Source organism: Opisthocomus hoazin, chromosome 6, assembly GCF_030867145.1.
Source record: "Opisthocomus hoazin isolate bOpiHoa1 chromosome 6, bOpiHoa1.hap1, whole genome shotgun sequence".
In the NCBI taxonomy this organism is placed as follows: Eukaryota; Metazoa; Chordata; class Aves; order Opisthocomiformes; family Opisthocomidae; genus Opisthocomus; species Opisthocomus hoazin.
The window spans coordinates 40,230,429-40,249,442 of NC_134419.1; the positions used below are offsets into that span (position 1 = coordinate 40,230,429).

Sequence of the window (19,014 nt, forward strand, 5' to 3'; positions counted from 1 at the left end):
AGCAAACTGGGATAACACACATCCCTGATGGAAACTGCAGTCATTTCGGTCACTACCACTGTATCTGCACAGCCGGCCAACCACCAGAAGAAACAGTGGGCAGGATACCGACGGGCTAACTTGCCTCGTGGGAATACAGCTCCCTGAAGTGGCAACGCTGGCATTTCTGAACTAGGACAGCTTACTGCTTCTGCAGCTATCAGAGAGAGAAAACTAAACGCATTTTTTACAAAGAAAGAGTACGTTCTTATACCAACTTTTCAAATCAACAAATAACCCACGAAAAACAAAAACAAACCCACTCTATGTTCCTGTTAACTGCTCAAACCAACAAGGCGTGCGGAGAGACCATGTGCTGCAGAAACACCCCAAAGCCAGACTCTGCAAGCTGCTGGGGTCAAGCATAGCTTCATACTGCACCAAGATATTCTTTACAGCAAAGAGTTCTCCAACTCCTTCATCCAAAATGCTTCTGAGTTTTATAAAACTATCGCGGACTGTCTTAAAACAGTGCAGTGAAATCTTGTGAACACTTACCTAATCCGAATCATTTGATTTTAAGCCTGACAGTCAGCCAGATCTATTTAAAGAACATCGCTTACAGTAAAAAAGCAGCAGAAAGCCATTGGCTTTGAACTGCAGAAGGTTCAGCAATGGTGGAGGGCTGCAAACTTCTGCCCGCTTGAGCTCGAGGGGAACCTCTCTGCTTCTTCCCAGCTGCCTGCAGGTGCATCTCCAGGGTTACAATGTCTTAGCAGTCCTTTCTGCAGCCCTTTGCGAAAGAAGGACATCAGCTGATAAACATTTGTCTTCCCTGCAAACCTATGACCATACAGACTTCTGTTCAAATTAGTGGGAAAAGTATGTCACTTATCCCACAGAGCTACCGAGAGAGAGAAGAGCAGGGTAGCCATGTCCTGACTTTCACAAAGCAGTTACAAGGACCCCAAGTATCCAGCTGTCTCTCAAATAATCAGAAAAGCTATTAAAACCCATACAGTAAAGAGCTCTAATACAACATGACAGCCGTTCAAAGGCAAATTACAATAAAAAAAAAAAAAAAGCAGCCAAACCCACAGCTCCAAATATCTCCAGCCAGCATTACAGCCTTTTCTGATCCAAAATTAAACTTAATTCCAAAAAAAAAACTTAACCTGCAAGATGATCTAGAAACTTCTGGAAGGAAGCACCTCTTGTTAGAGATTGTAATTTATAAGAGTATAACATGGGATAATTGAATAATAAAGGGTTTCTGTTCAAAGACAAACAATGAGAGAGAGATGAGGTCAGAACCAGAGACGCAAAGGCCACATACTTACTTTGTGCGGGCTTATTGCCAAAACACACTTCACTCCCCAGATAAAACCTTTACTCCCATCAAAAACACGGTATTAATAACCACTGACCTCATGCATCATGATACTTGCAGCACACGCGTTTGCTGCGGAGGTAACAGGGAACAGAGGCAGACGAGCCCACAGCTTTGTGTCCTACTGCCGAAATCCTTCAGAAGCTGCTGCCCCCCGTTCTGTTACACAGCCCCAAGGATCTGTCAGCTCAACAACTTCTCTCTGACAGTTGAAGAGGGAAGGAATATACAGAAAATCAATAAAGTTGGCCCATCTTGAAGTAAATGCAAACCACTTAAAACAATTTGCACTCCCTTCAGATCTCCCCTCCACAGCTGCCCAGCTCTTTAAGACTCCGTCCATGTAAATAAAAGCCCGCATCTTAACACATCTGCATTTCTGAAACGCTCATCCTGAAGTTTTGTATTACTTTCTACATGAAATGTAGGTTTACTCCCCCAAGCCTGTATTTCAAAAACACCCTACCTACCCTCGGCTTGGCACCGGACATTTCATGAGGAGGAAGGGTGGGGTGAAACCAGTTTTCCATACCCCTCCATACAGAACTTGTGGAATTTGGATAAACGGGGAAAACGTGGCAGCTTCAAATGTTACGCAAGCGCTCAAAAGCAGTTAAACATCACCAATCAAACCTGTGTAACTCAGAAAATCATGACAAATAGGAACAGGGCAGCTGTCAACCATATGGTGAAATGGAAGGTTCTGGTTTGATTCTAGCAAATGCTCAGCCAGGCTCCTGCTGCCAGTTCTTCCCCTTCCAAATCTTCACCCTGGCTCTCCAAAGGGGAGCTTCACAATGAATTCAGCATTTGATTCAATCTCCAGACACAAACGAACATTTTCATTGTAAAATTCTGTATTTTACAGCCATCAGCTACTGCAACAAGATTCCAAGGCCCTTCTTCTTGTGGCACCTTATTCACAAGAAAATAATCTCATCTCTCTTCCAGTAACACCACTGACCCAAGAAAACAAATGTTTTCTACTTTGGCTTGCAGATTTCAGCCCAACGATGACTAAAGAGTTCCTAGAAGCTTTCAGAAGCAGTCAGTAGTATTCAGCAACATGAGGCTTAATGACAGACAACTTTTTAAATCCTAAAATCCTGCTGCCGTTCTTTTCCTGACCTTGCAGACTTTCACTGCTGAACAGCATCAAAAAAAATTTCTGAAAAATTCTTCCCCTTCTATCACAGCTACCTTGTTATAACTGTGAGCTCTCCTGTCAATCTTCACACCCCTTTCCTTCCTTAAAACAGAAATCGGTAGCAATCAACTCCCAAATCATATGCTGTCCACATCACAGCACCACATATCCCTCTGTTTCATTAAACACTATTTCATTATACATTCATTTCGGTAACATTTGAAACACATATCCACATATCTCTGTTTCATTAAACACTATTTCATTATACATTCATTTCAGTAACATTATAAACAACTGAATGTGTTCATACACAGTCATCCACACAGAACAGAAACCACAGGTAAACCAGAAATAAATTTTGCAGGAAAATGATCAAACAGAAGGACTCCAGCACCATGAATACTTCAAGGAAAGACGACACGGACTAAGCAAAGGCAGCACCACATTGACAGTAGCAACAGACGTGGACCAAACAGATGGACAGCCTTCGGGTGGCAAAATAGGTCTTTCCAGCGACGTGTTAAGAATCTCGTAGTGAAGTACTGCAACGCCCTGTTCTCTCCAGGGTGTGCTCAAGGGGAAAGATGACACCCAGGGCAGAAACCAGCTGCCTCAACACGGGCACGTAACGGACTGTTTGATACCACTGGCTAACGGACCATTCCCACCTCCCTTGTGATCAACAGCTGGGGCCAGGCAATATATTTGATAGTACCATCAAAACATTTACTCCCTCCCTTTTTAATCTTAGCTCAGGACAGTATTTGCTATTTAAATAATAGTTATAGCTTATTCTCAAACTATTAATTCACCATATTTTGTGTTTTATCTGTACCACCATTACCACGTAGCAAGATGGCTTGTAACACTCACGTTACAAGCCAGTTAGTCAGACTACTAAGGCACCAAGGTGCGAAACTAAAGCAGTACAGAGGAACTCTCGCGCAAACAAAGCACAGACAAAGCAAGCGTGAGCACCAGTTCGAGGTGCCTGTGCTAGGTTCCAGTATCAAACGCTTGCATCATTTTTTCCTGCCTTGCTAAAAGTGACAAGCAGAAGGAGTGCTGCTGCACCACAGAACATTATATAGATTAATACTTCTACATAAAAACATAAAACCATGCACCCAGCAACCACAACATGCTGATTATTCCTCTTTTAAGGAGTCATGTGTGCTGAATAGCTATAAATAACACTTCAGCAGAATCACGAGTGTGCACACACATGGATAAGCACTTAATAATCTCAACTTGGGTTTAAGATCGTTATTATTTAGTTTTGGAGGAATATGCATAATTAAAAAGAACAGGCAAACTTATTTTTGCTTCGTTTGGCTTTGTATACAGAAGCATTTTCCCGCAAAACCCACCACGGACTTCAGAACCCAACTAGGAAGCACACTTGCACATGCCACAAGAAAAAACTTCCTCAATCCTAACATCCCGTCTCCAACAGCAGCTAAGAGCATGTGGGAAGAGTAAAACGAGCAAACAGGTTGGGGGAAACACACCATGAGACCATACACCTCACCAACAACCTGGAAGAGTCAAGCAGGTGGAGCAGAACTCAAAGCCTGAGTTTTTGTTTTCTGTACAACTGCGAGACCAAGAGCAGAAAACATCTAATCAACAAATTTAGCGAAAACCCAGAGGAAAAGACTCTGTGTGCAAGCTGAGAGGAGGGCGAAGGTGTCCCTTTTTTTAAACAAGAAGCAAACAGACATGACCAACCCAAAACTTTAGTACCCACACCTGCACGCAGTGCTCCTGTCTCCCACCAGCAATCAAGCAGTCGTAGTCTGCTGCCGTGGCTTCCTAACACCAGACCTGGCCGCTGCTGGCCGAGCCGGCAGCCGGGGACGTTCGGTGCCTCTCCCCAGCTGCAGCCCCGACCCATCGCACCACCTTGTAAAGCAAGGGGCCATTTTGCACAGCTCTGTGTTTTAAAGAAGAGGATAATGACGACTGAATGCACGACAGTCCTGGACTCACAGCTAAGCATCAAACACAGGCAAGGTCACGTAACGATTCCTGCAAACACAGGAACGGAGCCCTCGTACAACAGGACATGCAGCTACCTCCGTGACGCAAAGTTTTACCTTCACTGAAGAGCCGCTTACAGACGATATGTTGTGCTTAAGTTGTTCTGGTGTAAGACATTCTGAAAAACAGAGTAAGTATTTTGGAGAATAAAAACACCATGATATCTTTTTATCAAGCAGTTGTAAAAAAAGCCTTCAAATCCAGTCCAACCTCTTTCATTGAATAAAACTTGGAGTACATTGCCGAGACAGGCAAAAGGTACTTTCTCTGATTTTGGTATACACTATATTTGTCAGAAATACGTTTCAGAAACCAAAACATTACAGAATACGAATGGTGTACACAGATGGAAGTTTCATGTGTGGAAAGCAGACTGCATCCTATAAACAAGCTCACTCAAGTACAGATCTTTCATTTTATGTTAGAACTAGAAGTAAGGTGAAGCCACTAAGCTTTGCACACGAACTTTGACAAAACTCTGGCCTCTTTGAATTCAAAGTCTGAATTCAAATTTCTCAGTCACGATTCAAAGAGATTGTTTATGTAAGTCTTACTAGATGCTACCACATGGAACTACTTCTATACTGATTTTTAAAACTTTTACAATTCTTTCCTTACAGATTTTTGTATCTTAAAATCTTGGGACATACTGGGGATAAAAGCTGCTGTTCATTCTATAAAATGCAGAAATGATACAATTACCTTGTATCAAAACCAGGCTTATGGAGATGTTATTGTTTTCGTTCAGAAAGGTTATTTCATCTTCACCAGAACAGTACTGTGAAACTACCGAATGCAAAAAGGATTATTCTGCGACCTGCTGTGGCCTGGAGAGATCCACGAAGCATGAAAGAGACTCTTGTTCAGTACAAGCAGGCTCTGTCCTAACAGGTCACAGAAGCAGAAGCTGTGCAAATGCAGTATAATACAAGCTGAACAGACCAGTTGGGTGTTGGGGTAAGAAAAAGAAGAATGAAGTCAACAGCTTTGATTTATTTTTTCTCTGCCTGGCGATGAAATGATACTACTGAGTGGCACCAGAAGCTCCCTACAAACAAAAAAAAACAGAGTGCTCAAAAGGAGTTATATACCACGAAAGAAGCCTTTCCGCATTATTTGTGGGTTGCTCCTTGGCAGAAGAAGAGCATGAAGGGGTAAGTTCACGAGAGTTCCTCTCTTTGCAACTGGAAGCAGCCTGTTAATTATGAAATTAAAACAGAACTCTGTGGGTGCCCAGGGAAGTTATAAAACATTTAACCAACTGGAACATGTGGAGAGGAAAACACCCTTAATAAAACTTGTTGTTATTTTAAAACAGAATGAAAATGAGGGTATGACCACGTGCCCACATGTACAAAAACAAGGCCTGGCCTGACAGCACTGCAAAGCACCAAGCCAACAAATAATGTTACAGCCACTGAGTTCAACACTGAAAGAGCAGCTAGAGAAAACAGCAGCCTTGCTCAACTTCAGACAATAGGATTCAGCCTGGACTCTAAACAAAAGGATGCTTACTTCAGAGATTTAGTTTAATTTCTTTCAGCAGTGGTTCAACTGTTTCAATGCCGCTGTGGATCTGAGCTCTACTGAAAAGCAGGCAGCTACTTCTGTTACTCTCCCAAATCCAATTCCGCGCTGGTGGCTGAAACCACTTGTGAAACTAAAGATAATGTGTGTCCGGCAGATACCACACCTCCTTCCAGCAGCAACTCCCAGGAGTGCTGCAAGGGTAAACACAGAGGATTACACAGCTTCTGGCTTGGTCCAGCCCAGAACACCTGAGATTTAGAAAGCACAGCATCCTAAAGTGGTGTGTTATATTCTGTGTACTCTTTTTTCTCCCCCCTCCCCCCCACCCCCCAAAGGGAAGTACCCAGCCTAAACTGATGCACCTCCTCCCCTTCAAGCAGAGTGCCTCAGGGAACAGGGCTGGGGATGAAGCAGAGAGCAGCTCTGGGGAAAGGTCTTGCGGGCAAGAGACGACAGCAGCTCTACTGGTTCTTCTGCTCCATAGCCTGCAGCAGAAGATGGAGATGTAAGTGGGTCTCAGGATGGTATCACTTATGTAAGGGTTTGCTTTCTTCTTGCTTTCTAACTATGCGCGTGATACTGTCAGAGCATGGCTGTAGCACAGAGCACCCTCAGGGGCAGGGGTACAGCCCATCCCGCCCTGTCCCCCTTGGGGAGGTACCGAGGGTGCTCGGAGGAGAGGGCTCCAGGGAGAACACCAGCAAGGCAATAAAAGGGGGGGGGAAAAAAAAAAAAAAAAAAAAAAAAAAAAAAATCAAACACTGTCCTGTTTAAAAGTCCTCCTCCTCAGAATCACCAGCCTTCAAGGAACAATCATCACCTGACATCTGTGAAAACGACATCTGTAAAAGCTATCCTTATCAAGAAAGGTTACCACATCACAATGGTATTTCCAGTCACAACAAATGGTTTGTTGAGAAATCAATTACAAAATTTTCCTTCACCACTAGAAGAAAGCCTACAGATGTACTGTCACTATTATTATTATTATTATCCATTGCTTAACCAGCATTACAACATATAACACTTCCTGATACACACCTGTAAGGGAGACAGGAAAAAATAAGAATATTCTATCCAGATTAAGAGTCTATGCATCCTTCCTCTGTGATTAAGAAAATAAAATGAATCATACATACATGTGTGGGTGCACGTGTGCAATCAAGTGGCTAACCTGCAAAAATCTTACATTTCTGGTCAATTGGGACTGAAGTCACTCCATTCGAAGCTAAAATGCCTGAGCTTGAGCCAAAATGTGCAGTGCTAGATGTGTTTTTCTTGCTAGACTAGAAGGAAATATTTCTAGCTTTCTAGCATTCTCCTTTTTTCCCCAGTTGCCCCCAGTTCTCCCATTCCAGCACACTCTGGTGCCCCAGGTACTCACCAATTCGGAGAGCAATAGTAACACACATCCTCTTGTCGAACAAAGTACATTAGCAGAGAAAACTTGTGGAATTTCATGCATACTAACACATGAGTTAAAAAGATTAATATTGTGACCCAGAACATAGGAACCTGAAAAGATACAACTAAAAAATGGATGAAATTACATGGCCGTGACACACTGTTCTTTGGAAATAGTAATCTTGCCTCACAGCTTACACCCGTGACAACTCCCAGGAGAAACAGCGACTGATTAACATCACCCTTGGCTCTTGGTGGAGTCAAAAACCACGTTATACTGCAAAACCTTCCTACAAATGCATTTCTTCCAGCTCTCCTCATTTTGCTTCTCAATTACCAGAAAAACTCTTCTTTTCTTGAATAAAAGTATACAAATACGTTTGTATCTATTCAGAAGGGTAGTATAAGCATTGTTTTCTCTAACGCGTTGCCTTGGCTACATCCCGCTACTGCCCCTTCCTGTGACACGCCGGTCTCCCTGCCTTCGCTTCTCAGGGCCCCGGGTCTAGCACAATATTGATTTCCCCGTTTGTAAGCGCGTTATTAAATCCTGCCCCAAACGCTGATGGTGCCAGCCTTCACCAGCCATCAGCTACATTACGAAGCAAGCGTTTCTGTTCTCTCTCCCTCAGAGAAGATGGAAACATACCAAAACCATCTAGAAAACTATCTGGTTATCCTCCAAACCGCTCCTTCCCTGCCAAGCAGGGAGCAGCTCGGCGGCGAGGCAGTTGGGCCAAAATCGTCGCTCACCATGACAGCCACCACAATCTGCTTCCCTCGGTCCTCGGCTGCCTGTCACATTTCCTTGGCCTAGGACGGGACACCCTAACCCAGAATCCCCCTGGTTGGGGTTTTAAGACACCTAAAAAATGGGAGATTACTGACTGTAACTCTGGCTCAGAGGAGCAAAGTCAGCTCACAGAATTAGCACTTTTGGGGCGATGGGAAGAGCGGGGCTTGCTGTGTTTCCTCCTGGGTCAGTGAGCTGAACCGACTCACCAAGCACTGACAGCCAGGGCAAGGACAGGGAGCCTTCCTTTTCAGGTGTGGAGCAGCAGAGCCCTGTCTCGGCAGGCTACCATCAGTATCTCAGGCATCCTAAACACGCTGAGACTATAAAGAAGTTGTTCCTTAAAAAAAATATGGAATGCATTTGAACAGGCAGAATCTGTTTATCATACTGAATGATGAGCAGTAGAAACGATACACGGATTATTCTTTTCCCCATCCTCCGGTGACAAACTCTAGAACCAGATTTATCATTTTGTGGAATTAAAACCTCTGCTTAGTATCATTCAATGTATGAAAATAGTTTGTGATTTTTTCCAAAGCTACAAATTTAAACAAGGCTGTACTTCATGCTCTGCTGAAGCAGTGAGAAGTGTGGAGTAATAATGGTAGGCTTCCAAAATTCACAGAATAATTGCTATTTATTTTGGAAACAAGACTTCACAGAAGGCAGGGGATCAGGAAACTAGCCAAAGCAAGCTGACTTTCATAAATCAACACATTAAAACAATGAAAAAGCTCTACATACATATAATACCTCATGTCATTACCAGCTTTTCTAACATAGAACTGAACAAGCAGAGGGAATCAACATCGCATGTAAACTATCAAGAAAGCAGTCCCGAGAGCTTCTGACTAGAGGAAGCAGGATGGGGAATGAACTGCCAGCATCCCTTCCAGCTGTGACAAACGCTAAGGTGAGAGGAGATTCTTGGCTTCATCTTCAAACGTATCGTGGATACCACTAGTCAGAAGCAGCTATGGTATGGGGGACCAGAGGCAGCTTCTGGCTTAGAAAGTACCTTTCACACAGGTAGCAGAACTTAAGTAAAATACACACGCACAAAACAGCATTAGGCAGCAGGACTAGAATACTGAAAAGCAAACTATTAACCAACTGAGGCACTACTCTTTCTTTGCATCTTAGAAACAAAGACAATCCACATTGAAAAGCAGTATTTTCTACCTTTCAGTACCATATATAGGAGAGAATTCCTATGACAACACGGATTCAATCAAAAAACTAGTCATGTCACAGCAGTGGTGACACTGAATTAAAACAACAGGTTTAAAAAAAAAAAATCAGAGAAGACCTACCTACCAAGCCACTTGCTATTGCATGAACTCCACACTGGTATTGCAACAAAAGCTGGAGATCAGAGGGGGCTGGGAAAACTCTTGGAGGACTCACTGCTGGATTAACTGCTCTGAGTAATACTTGCATGGAAAAAATACTTCAGGGAGGAGGAAAGAGCTGGAATAGCGTGGGAGGGGACAACCTGCCGTTTCAAACAATAGGAAGCTGTTAAAACAAAAAACCAAGGGCCTCGCTCCGCACAGGAAAGTGCCATTGGAAAAGCCTGGCCCCCGCTGCCGCCCACCAGGTCGGCGGCTCTGGCACGGGAGACCCAGCCGCTCACCGACAATTCCCGTCGGACACAGGGCCAGGCAAGCGGGAGGACGGATTTCCAAGCCCTCTCACAGGAGAGACCAGCCCGGGGGCAGCGGAGGGGCAGACGGGGCCGTGAGGTATGATGGCGTCTCGCCGCAGTGACCGTAAGTGCAAGGCAGGGCTCCCCTCTCCGCAGAGGACTCAAAAGATGGCTTCGGCTTTGATCCCTCGGTTTAGAGCCCAGCGGTTGCAATGCAAATTGAAAAGCGTTTTTTTCAAAGAACAGTTATGGCAGGACAATTCCTGGAACCATCCTCTGTGGTTCAAAGCCAGTGATACTGATCAAGGAAAAAAAGAAGCTTGTTCAGAAAAACAGCTTCCTACCCCCTAAACTTCCCATAAACTCCGTTATTTAAGCTCAGAAGCAGCACTGCTACATGATTATTCCCGGGCTGTCTCACAGTACAGCTCCAGGACACTGGTGCCATCCGCGTTCAGTGTCAATTTGTTCTTCTAACACGGCCACGTTCATAGCACGGAGAGGGAGAGTTACTGTATATCCAAGACCAAAATAACTTTAAAGAAAACTTTGGTTATGTTACAAAAAACAATGCAAGCCATTGTCTTTCTGTCCTAGCACAATACAATGCTAACAAACAGAATCAGAGTGAAATACAATAACGCTTTGGACCGTACAAGGTATTGAAGCTACTATCCCCACTGGGACCATTTACCTAACAGAAACAAACAAGGCAAAAAGGAAGCAGTCGGAATACAATGAAATTGGTTCGCCTTAAGAACAATCCAGTCTTGCAGCACAGAAGGGGCTGAGCCAAGTTTTAACTATGTCTTTCCATAATGATAGCGTTTTAGTGAGTCAAAAATAGGAGTCAGAACAAGAAAGGAAAAAAAATATAGCAAAAGTACCATACTCTAAGCAGTGTTTTACCCCACAATGCTTCTACATATTTTTTTTTAAGAATTAGATTTATGTGTGCAAATGTCAAATAAAATTATTTTCTAAAGTGTACTAATAGTGGGATAATTGGGAAAAAAAAACAAATATCATGTTCAGTAACCGCACTGGGCTCCAAACCTGCTCCACAGCTGTGCGTGGTTAAATCAGCATGTTAACTCTGCAGCACTCCTTCCTCCAACAGCCTGCTTCAAGGAAGCCAAACCACTTAAAAGCACGGTTTGCAACACCAGCCCAGACCTCTTCCAGGCACAAGCAATATGCCAATCCTCACGTTCATCACACAGAGAGCGACCGAGTCTTCCGGGTGTCTCGCGCCATTACTTGAACCCGCAGGTTTTCTCTCAAACATCCACACAAGTCTCACCAAGAGTTAGCCAGTCCGTTTGTTCAAGTGGCATTACATCCCAGACTCACCAACCTGAGGTTGGCAAGCAGTCTTGCAGAGAAAACACTGGTCTCCACGCTCCCTTCCTCCTCCTCATCCCAAAGGACGCAGCATTCGCCTCTCTTCCTCAGACACAAAGACCACACAGACACTCCTGTGACTCCACTGGTTTCCTTGCTGAGGCAGTGTGGGCCAATGCTCACAAAATGGCAGGAGCAGCTACATCGGTAATACTAAGAGTTCTGCAGCACTGATGTTTACAAATTCCTATTTACTTCAGCCTCAGTTCCCATCATTTCAGCACTCTCTCTCAGCTTTTTGCTAAAATGCTTCAGGTGACCACATACTTGAGTAACTGCTAGAAGTACGGATCAAACTGTGACCATGTTCAAATACCTGCTTCGACACCATTTTACATGGTCCCTCAGCACATGGACAGCGGAGACTAACAGTTACCTCTCTAAACAAGGTCCAGCTCTTCGATACTTCAGTGCATGAAGAAAGCATGAAAATTCTTTCAAGAAGCTCTCTTTAAAGCAAGATGAGTTCTGCTTCCATCACATCTAAAATTCAAACTTAAAAATCATACAGCAGCAAAGGACAGGTAAGCTTTCTACTACCAAAACAAATCCCTCTGCATCAGATAGAAAACAGGATTTCACTCCCCGCTGCTGATGGTCAAACAGATCAGGCAGCAAGCGGGGCTCCGTGCCCCGGCCAGAAGCGAGGGGACACAAAACACAACAGCACTGCTGCGCTTACAAAAGAGAGCTCTGCCAAACACACCAGCTAAGCATCTGACTCACTGCCACCAAACTAAGAAAGAATTCAGACCAATTACCACATTTCTGCACAGAACAGGAAGAAATAAGGAAAAAAAAAAAAAAAAAAGCATTTCTTCTAAGTTGTCACCTAAATGGGGACAGCACCACAACACTCAACCAGCTCTGGCCGAGCACCACAGGCCCTAGGGCTGCTCGGACCCGACAGCAACACTAGCAATCATCCAGTCGTCCATGTAGCTGCCTCAGACTGAAGCCAGGCAGGAAAACCAGGCAAGATAAAGCAACAGAAATGAGCCCGGAACCTCTCTCTCTCCCTTCCCTGCTCTTCTGCTTTGTTTCAGAGATCAGCAACCTGAGAAGCACACGTATTTGCAGACAACCCTACCTATGAGAAGCACGTATGCCTACAGCACATGTTCACGGTTGGCGAGATGAAGAGAGATTGTCTAAGAAAATGACAAAAGCGTAAGTCAAAAAAAATCCTGAAGAAACAAAGTACAGATGACAGAGCACTGCAATAACCATTCCCTCAATATTGAAAACAGTTCTTTTCCCAGCGTCTGCAGAGCCGTATGATTTCAGCTTCCTTCTGCCGTTGCAGATCATGCCGCTTCCTACCCAGCAAAGGCTATGCTAGCCCTTCCCTTCACCTTTGCGTGATTTTCCACCACAGCACTCCCACTCACAGAGCTGTAAATGTCAGCACATTTAGTACAGTTTAAATACCATAAGTTTGTCTACATGGATAAGTTTGTCAGGAATAAGCGCTACGTGGTGAAGATGTAGTTTCTTGACTGCCTTCAACAAAGCAGCACATTGCAGAAGTTCCTGCCCACCCTCCACGGATCACTCGTTTCTGTTCTCAGCTGATGCTCTGTTCTGCAGATGGCAGCCTGTGTAGGACCATGTTACAAACTGCATCATGAAAACAACCTGGGTTAAAAATAACCAGAAAATAAAAGTACGAAGGGGGCTATTTTTATAATTTCAGTTATTCAGAATACAGAGCGGTCCTGCAGCAAGCAGTTTTAACGGGCACAACGCAGACCTGCAAACTACCAGGGGTAGAGGAGCAGGGAAATAGCATTTCATCTGTGAGCTTTGCCACCAGAGCCAAGATACCGTGTCGACGCATTAATTCCTTGCACAGGTAACTTCGCATGCGTTTTATGATACAGCTATGCCAGCCTGACAGCTGCTACCAGGGTGGGTCTGTTCAGCATCACGTGCCCCCGCTGCTCCCCTTCTGTTAACACTGGGCAGTCTGCAAAATGAGCTGGAGTAGGGCAGCAAGCCAGCAAAGAACAACTCTACCAGTGGAAATAGAAATGGTAGGGGTTTTTTTCATCAGGTACTCACTCAGGGTTCAGAAAAGCAGGCCTGGTGAGCGAAGCCTCTCGACAGCGGCCTGAAGTCAGATTCTCTCCCCGGGATAACAAAGCTGCCCCTCCGCCCGCAGCCAGACACCCGGGTGGCAATCGGCAACACGTGCTGAAGGTGTGGTTCCATCCAGCTGTGGGAAACACCAGACCGTGTCAGTCTGTGTGCTTTCCCCAGCCTCCCGCTCCCAGTGCTTCCCAGTACCGCACTGGGCTGCGAGCTGGTGGCACAAGCCGGTGGCAGGAGCCATTGCAACCGAAAGCAGACACGCACATAGCTGAGCGAGGAGAGAGCAGGGGCATCCAGCCGAGACCCATCCTGTCCCTGAGGCCGCCACAACGAAACTGCACTTGGTCAACATCGCACTGCACTCCAGGAAAGCGCAGTCAAAACAACTGCTGCAAATTAAAACCCCTAGTTAATCTTTTCTAGCCTCTTTGCTTTAAGTAAGCGCATTCTTCTAGGACAGCAGTTTTTAATTTACAGTATGCATCCCCTGGACTTTCAAGAAGTCTGAAAACAGATGTTCGCCTCCCTTCACTGAAAACCTTTGAAGTCAAGAAAGTTAATTCTGTGGAGTGGATACAAAGCAGTGACCACCAACAATTTCTCTGTTTTGGGAGGGTGGCGAGGGCGGGTTGAGGAAGAGAAGCTCATGTTCCCACATCTGCAGTGCATTTTTCAAGAGGAGGGAAAAAAGCCAACAAAAATCTAACAACAGTCTAACAAACTTTCGGGCAATGTGTTCAAACATATTAGACAAACACATATGCTGTACTCAGCTGACCTTCTCCACATGGCAAGACAACTGTTTAAATACTGTCAGGGAGGGGAGGGAGCACAGCAAAATCCTGGTTTCACTTTGTCAACACAGCCTGCTTTGGTAAGGCAGACACAGGCTTAAAGCCGAATGGACCCATACCACGAAAACTGGTAAAAATCAATACTGCTTTCTCCCTTACCATCTGAGCTATTTTTTTATTAAAATCAGGCTACCTAGAGTTACTCAAGTAGCTTGTAAATTACAAGACGAGCTAAAAGCTTTTTTTGCCACTTCTCAATATTTCCAAAGAATAACCAAACATCTTGCTGTTTTGGAAGTTATCAACAGAGAATCAGAAATACTATTCAAGACTATTCGGAGACTGGTTAATGTGAGGCCAGAGGTTTTTATGTCCTCCACTATCCTCCAGCCTTCCAACTGCTCGTTCCCACCCTTGCACAACCCTTTCCAACACAAGCATTTGTGTGGCCACGGAGCCAACCCGGGCAGGGTAAACAGCGAACAAGTGGAAAGACAGGCCAGGGCAGTCTGAAGTCAGATGTGTTCCTCAATGTTCCCTACACACCCTCACGATTATTTTTTGTGTAGGGTGGCTCAGGGTGGTAGTACCAGTGAAATTATTTGAGAAGCTGTGGCCTGCAGCCAAAACCAAAATCTAAACTAGCTTTAAAAATAAGCTTAGGAGCAGTGAAGTGGAAAGGATTCCTTCGTATACGAAGTCCAGTCCTTGGCTATTGATGCCGTGAAAAGCCAGAGTTGAAGACTCAATAGTCAGAGGGCTATGAAGCAGGTATTCTTTATTGTGGCGCCGGGCACACAGGGGATCTCTCCTCCAAACACCCTGTCATTTCAGGTTAAATACAATCACAATATACATATTCATTATATTTCCGATATAATTTTTATACTTTGTTCTTAACTTTTATACTTTACAGGTATCACTATCAAAAGCATTATCGTGACAAGTCCATTTCCAAACCTTATGGTCTGACAAATGAACCTGGCCTGTTTACAACTTTAAGAGTAAAGACAGTCTGTATACACAAACAGTTTGTACACACACTCAATTATCTTCCACTTAACTGAAAAAAGCTGTCTGCTTTCTTATGTGTATGTACTACCAGGCAGAGCACTCCTCATTGAAACCAGTCCTCCTTTTGGCAGATGATTCAAAAAAAGAAATACTGGGAGAAAACGAAAGCATTAGTAACCTGAGCACATCATTATGAACCTATCCCGCTAGCAGTTTGACTTTTTACATCTAGGAACTCTAACGCAGTGCTTCAAACTGGTTTCACCTGCAGCACTGGGAGGTCTGGGAGTCTACAGAACAGTCAGGGTTTAAAGGTTACCAAACACAAGCAGGAAACAAAATACTACTCTTTTCCAAAGTGGTACCCCCACAAATACCACAAATAACTGCATTTCTTGTTGCTACTACACTCCTAAAACAAAAACAAAACCAAGAAAAGCAATTCTGTTGCATACTTCTTCCCAGTGACTGCAAAACACAGTGCACTGCATTTAATTCATCCTGCCTTCGGCGATTTCCACCTCAGTATGTAGATCAGAGCCAAAAGAATGTTTTATAAATATCCTATCAAAAAGAGACCGTAAAAGGTCTTCTTGACTACAAGCAACACACCAGGTTACAGATACCTGTGAATCAAATAAAGCACTAAATTAAAAGTCTTGGTCAAAGCACGAGTGCATTCTTTGAATGAGTGTGATGCCATGCCCTGTCTAAAGCCACGGACAAGTCCCCTGTGCAGATGGGGCAGACACACACACGCTGTTTTGTGCCCTACAAGGCATGGCACAATATTCACTTCCCTACAGGAAAAAGAATTTCCTACAGTTTAAACATGACCCTGAGACATTCAGGAATTAATTTACAGTTTGAATAAGGTAGGGAAAGTTATTTTCCAATTCCCATGTAAAGCATGCACATGGCACTGGGCCAGTGTAACTGAAGTGATAAACCCATACCCACTTTTCCCATTGTCATCAAGAACCTACATAATTTTGTGACCCTAAATCATGCCACCCAACCTGTAAGCCTTGATATGTCAGGATCCTAGCAATGCTGTGGTCCTTGACGAAACGCTTGCATGAAAGTCTTGAGAAAGAAGCTTATGCAAAATTGCTTTATCTGCCTGCATCAGATGAAGGGGGGGGGGGGAATATCAATATTTTAAAACAATTATGAACTGCAAATTAAAATAAGTAAATCCTCTATGAAAATCTGCCATTAAAAAGAAGAGGGGAGGTAACAGCACTTCTTAAGTTGTCTTTCTTTCCACCTGGAAATGTTTTCTAACCATTTCATTAGAACAGCTACTATTTCTTAAAACTGCATGCCCCTACAAAAGCTGTCGTGCAGGCTTAAAAGCCAGTGACTTTTTCAACAGTATATACAATCACACCTCATGAGGACTGCTGTTTGTTTCACCGCCAGTGAAATGAAATTGGCTTAAGATGCTACAATATCAACAAGGCAGGCAAGAAATAGTTGATGACTTCCAGAGGAAGCAACAAGCCACACGCCAAAACTCTATGGAAAGTCACATCCGTCACAGTAATAGGTGCTGTAACGAATATACTTGGCAGTTAAAGAGATTTTCAGGTAGAAAAGTAATCAACTAGATTTCACCCTGTAGCCTAATCCTGCCATGTCCTGGATTACTCACTTGTTCACCTTAGCCTGGCGTCCTAATGCTGCATCACGCCTGTGGGCTACAAATCTGCTTCCGATAGAACACCAGTACTCTCCGCACAAACACGCCAAAAAAAGTACTAATTAAACACCACACCAATGTGACATTCACTGAGCAGTTCCTCCCCCCCAGGTGTGAGGCACACACAAAGGACAAGTGGCTATCAATATACCTAAACAGAAGGACTCGCTTGGTCTCAAACCATGCTAGATTAACATACTCCACCCCTTAAAAAAGCCCAGTGTTAATCTAAGTCACCCGGGATGATGCATGTTCCAGGACAAAGGCTGCTGCGGCCCATTTATCCATGCAGGATGCCCACTACAAGGAGCAATGCAGAATGTCAAGCAGTGTAGAACATCAGCAGCTAAATATAGAGTAAAAACATCATCTGTTGCATACTGATTAGACTGAAACACTATCAAGGCAATAGATAGAAGAAACCTGCAGCAAGATGGATTCATAGGTGTGCATTCAAAACTAAAAATAGCACATATCACAACACTTAAATATGGCCATACATAAAAGTATTTTTCTTTCTTTCAATGAGGAGTTACTTCAGAAACCTGCTCTGTAGATTTAGAGACTAAATCAGCTTTGGAATCTCACGCAGAAATTAGTTGTGGTAGAGACAAGCCTTTCCAATTCAAGGCTTCAAAGGGAAGTCTTAGTCCACATTTTTAGCACAAGAATTACCAGAGAGACCTTCCCCTAGCCAAGAGCCCAGGCTGATAAAGCCGTGCTTTACTTGGTCACATCCTTCTGCTACCCAGAAACTGACAGAGGCTCTCCTGCCAACTTTATCTTCAAGCGGTAATTCCCTTGAGTAGGGAAATTTTTTTCCATTATTTATCTCTGCCAGTTTTAACTTATCTGGTGAGAAGCGAACACATTAGGCGGAAATTAGAACCGCAAATATAAAAGTCTATTTATCATGGAGATTACATGCACGTTCAAAGGAAGGTTTCAGCGTCTCCTCTACCCTTTTGAGAAAAAACCGACAGCAAACACCCAAACCCCACAACCACAGCCATAACCGATACTGTGCCTTTCTGCAGCAGCAGCAAACGCAACTCGTGCATGCACAGATGTAGGTGGTGTAGCTTCCACGCTCCCGCCCGACGGGCCAAGGGCACGGCCGTCACCCTTCCCCACGGCGGCGGGCGCCACTGGGAAGGGAGGGGGGGCAGCTGCCGGGCCCCCCACCCCGCACCCTCTCCATGTGCCCCGCGCCAGGAGCCCGCTCTCACGCAGCCCCCGCCGCCAAGGCCAGCGGCTCCGCAGCCCCCCTTAGCCCCGCAGCAACACCTCGGGTGGAACCCGGTGTTTCCCCGCCACCCTAGCAACAGTTTGAACAAGTCAGCACGGGCGCAGCGTGCGACACCACGTCTACCCGCACAAGGCGCGCTAACAACCGCGCTGGCAGACGGCGAGGTGGCTCGCTCTCCCAGCCCGCGGTGCGGGAGCGGAACGCCGCACGGCAGCGGAACGCGCCGACACCTGCCGCAGGCCCCCCCCGCTCCCCGGTCCCCTCACCGCAGTCCGCGCCCGCCCGGTCCCGCCGCCGCCGCCCAGTCCAGTCCCGCGGCGCGGGGAGCGCGGGAGCCAGGGCCCCGCCTCCGGCACCATGACGTCACCGCTCCGGCCGCGCACCTGATCCCCGGGCAGGTCGGGCCTTAAAGGGGCCGCTGCCTCCGCGGGGAAGATGGCCGCGCCCCGGTCACCCCCCTCCCCGCGGCCTCTCGACACCTCTCCTCCGCCTCCCGGAACCGCGATGGGAGCCTTCGGCCGCGCTCGGGGCCTCGCCGCCCTGCTCGGCGGGCGCGGCCCCCTCAGGGGTGCTGCCGAGGCCAAGCCTCTGGGCGCCGCTCGCCCGGCGGGGTTCAGCAGCACCCTTCAAGTCTTGCCCTTCTGCTGGCAGCTCTGTTCCGTGGGAGGGGATGCACCGCTGCCGCAGCCGCCATCCGTAGCCACGGAGGGCTGCGAGGGTGATGAGGGGACTGGAGCATCTGTCCTACGAGGAGAGGCTGAGGGAGCTGGGCTTGTTCAGCCTGAAGAAGAGAAGGCTGAGAGGGGACCTTAGA

At 45.6% G+C, this 19,014-nt stretch overlaps 1 protein-coding gene across 14 annotated transcripts in view; it reads right to left on the reverse strand.

Moving 5' to 3' along the window:
* USP54 (ubiquitin specific peptidase 54) overlaps positions 1–19,014 on the reverse strand; it is a 104,983-nt gene that overhangs the window by 60,995 nt on the left and 24,974 nt on the right. For 6 of the 14 annotated variants that reach the window (XM_075422862.1, XM_075422861.1, XM_075422851.1 and 3 more), the window contains exon 1: positions 18,467–18,542. The exons of 3 other annotated variants lie outside the window; for them this stretch is intronic. The gene's annotated coding sequence lies outside the window, so the exon portion shown is untranslated. Of the gene's footprint in view, positions 1–537; positions 560–1,406; positions 1,572–1,839; positions 1,902–2,913; positions 3,027–9,605; positions 9,666–13,408; positions 13,539–18,466; positions 18,543–19,014 lie in introns of those variants that run through there. 5 more of the 14 variants (XM_075422856.1, XM_075422855.1, XM_075422853.1 and 2 more) reach the window with 5 other exon arrangements.